The 3413-nt window shown below is 31.1% G+C and overlaps 1 long non-coding RNA gene across 1 annotated transcript; it reads right to left on the reverse strand.

Moving 5' to 3' along the window:
- Positions 1-389: 389 nt before the first annotated feature.
- Positions 390-1364, reverse strand: LOC147909613 (uncharacterized). The gene is made up of 2 exons (XR_015545172.1): positions 1016-1364; positions 390-950 (listed from the first exon to the last, which is right to left on the reverse strand). It is a non-coding gene; the product is annotated as an uncharacterized LOC147909613 (long non-coding RNA).
- Between the last annotated feature and the right edge of the window lie 2049 nt (positions 1365-3413).

Genomic DNA, 3413 nt, shown 5'->3' on the forward strand with positions numbered 1-3413 from the left:
TCATGAATGTCTTTTTATATACAACATTAGAATTACATTTTATATATCATTATACATATTATAATATAAAATTTTAATATTGCAAAAATGGACATAGAGAATATCTGCATGAATATCTATATATATATATATTATGATATTCATTTATGATAATATATTATCGTAACCTAAAATGGCATTGGATGTAAGAAAAAAGTGCTATTACGGTTTCGTATCGATATATCTAATTTAATTAAAAATCTGTATTTTATATATATTACAGACTTTTAGTACTGATGATATATATTAGAACACGGCCTACATTGCATGTGTATATAATACAACTAAATATGTATATAATGCAACTAAATTTCTAAGGTCCGATTCTACAAATATAAGATTAACTTCAATTATGTTTATTTTTTTTTCAATTCTAAAATTGGAAAATTTTCCAAAATAAATCTTACATTGTGGGACCGATCCTAATACACGTCCCTGTTAAGATGGTAATGTAGGAAACGGAATAAAAATATCGATAATTAATCGATCGAATTTCCTGCATGATCATATTAACTTCAGAGGGCGTAAGCAGATTATACATTGGAAATGAAAACCTGTAATATCGACCTTGATCAAGTTCGGCCTTCGCTCCAGCATCCCCTTAACAGTATATGAAAGGATTTCTCTTTCATGGAATAGAATCGCAAGATTTGGTTTTTCACTCTTTATAAAACAAGTTTATTATTATTGTTATTTATTACGACACGAATGGATCATGCGCGGCATTTGCACTGACTTCTTCATATTGTTATTATCACATAAGTATTACCGTCAACGCCGCAATGCCGTCGCTTCACTCGCTCTCTCGTGATCCTCTTTCGTTCTATTACTACTGACCTGTTTATATGAACGTAGAACTAAGGCTCTCGTAATTAGGATATACCTCCCGGAAGACATTCTACTTGCACGCTCTGTGAAAAATGAACACCTTCGTTGACAAGGACGTTCCACCGACCCGCTGACAAAATTTTGTTACCTTAAGTGAGTTGTACCTCACGTTCCTATTTCTTCCTTAGTTTTCCTTATTTACCGTAGCCTACGTATCGTTATACTTTTATTTATTTGACCGTAACACCGGGAAATGGATGCACGTGCTCGAAATTTTGCATAATCTGAAATTCAAATTGTGATCGACCGCCTGATCCGAGAGATGTTCTTTTGATTTTGACGACGCTCCGTATTCGTTCGTATACTGCGGTCGTCGCTTGCTCAAATCCGATTACGCGTTTAAGTCTTGTGCTTCGAGATACTTGCATCTACCATAGACTTCCGTCTTTAACGTTCGTTACAGCCTTGATTGTACGGTAGATGCGATGAAGCATGTGATCAACCGCGCGATGAGATTACTCATCGGCTTATGCGAATGCGACAATAATATGCGCACACTAATATGTTTTGCAGAATAAACGGTCTATCCTTCGATAACGATGTAATGCGCAAATAATATTTCGCGGTATTCGCGTGATCAATATCATTAGCTTCGCTGATATGTGCATGCGCGTAAAAACTGGATTAGCAGCCTTTTGTCTCAGCACATTAACGTTGAATCAATATTTTAAAAACGTTGAATTGTAACATTGCGAACATTGCAATATCACGAAATGTAGATTCAATGTTGAAGAGACGTTGTGGAAACGTCCGGTGAATTGCGTCTATGAGACATAAAATATTTTTGGCATATTAATTCAGTTTTATTATTAAAATAAGTATTATTGTGATTAATATCATATTCCGGAACATAATTATAATTAACAAAATTATAATTAAAAGAAACGCTTCTCCTTATTTTTGGGAATTAATTTTCTTATTTTCCTAAGTAGTCACCCATTCAATCTTTCATCCAACGGTGTTGAACCTCTGCAATCTTATGAGAACTGCTGATTTGATGATCCATGAATACTGAATGTTAGTGGATGTAAAACTATGATATATAAATATATAGAAAGACTATGTCGCACAGTAAACCAGTCAAACACAAACAATACCACGCGTGAGTGTTCTGCGTAAACACCCTTTAGAAATGAGTTTCTTTAAAAGTTCAATTTAAGTGATTTAAATTTTCTATTTAATAACATTTTATTTTTGTTTATTTTTTGCAATATAAAATAGATTTTAATATATAATTTATTCAATGTCGTTTTAACTTTGCAGCAACATTAACAGTTAATGTAGGAAAATCAATAAAGAATCAATTTGTGATTCAATTTATTCAATATTGTTTCAATGTTGCAGCAACATTAATAACATAGGCCTGAAAAAAAATATTTCTTTTTACTCAAAAACAGCAGTATGTAACCTAAAGTTTTTGACATACTAAAACTAAATCCGTAGCCAAATTGCTCCATCACGTCAGATTTCCGAGATATTCTAATCCAAAAATGCCAAGAAAGTATTTCGGGCATTTTTAGATTAAAATATCTCCTAAATCCGATATGATAGAGCAATTTTGACTACGGATTCAAATTCAGCATGAAAACATTTATGAAAATTACCTGTGATTATAAAAGGTCTCCTAATAACATAGGACGTTGTGTGGATATTCTGTGCGCATCCCGTTAGCTAAACGCGACGTCCACAGGACGTTCTATTGTAGTCCAAGAGCATACTGAGGATATCCCGTGGACTATGAAATGAGAGTCTCATTATGTCCTACATACATCTGCTGGACGTCCAATCCAAAGTCCTAAAGATGTCCAGTCGTAATCTTTTGGACGTCCATTATCAGAATTGATCCAGAATATGTCATTGTGATATTATCAAGGATTTTAGGATATATTTAGGACTGTTTTAGGACGATTATTTCAGGACTATTTCAGGATGAATTAAAAGTAATATATATTTAAACACAAAAAAGATGTTTTATTTATTAAAAAATGATTTATATATATATATATATACACATATATATATATATGTATATACACATGTATATACATACATATATACATACATACATAATAAATACATACAAAAAGAAGCGAAAAATAATTATTCTCAACGTAATATGTATACATATATAAATCACATTTTTTTCAAATGACATTTTTAGTGTCTTAAAATAAAAAGTGGAAAAGAAATCTTTGGCATATATAAATATTATATAGAAAACGAATGTTATAAAATAATTAGAATCTCTGTTTAGAATCTCTATTATAAAGTTACTATTATAGAATTACTTATGAACTTATTAAACTTATTATGGATTGAAAATTCAAAGCTGGAACTACTGTTTGATTTTTTTGTATAGATTTTCCTGATGTGTTACCTATCCTGGAACACCTATTAAGTAAAATACACAAAGTAAATTTCACAAAAATTATCATATTGTGATCAACAATAATTTTCTTAGGTTATGTTTATTGATACGTGATAAA

The sequence above is a fragment of the Acromyrmex echinatior genome, chromosome 5, assembly GCF_024713525.1.
Source record: "Acromyrmex echinatior isolate Ae372 chromosome 5, ASM2471352v2, whole genome shotgun sequence".
Classification (NCBI taxonomy): Eukaryota; Metazoa; Arthropoda; class Insecta; order Hymenoptera; family Formicidae; genus Acromyrmex; species Acromyrmex echinatior.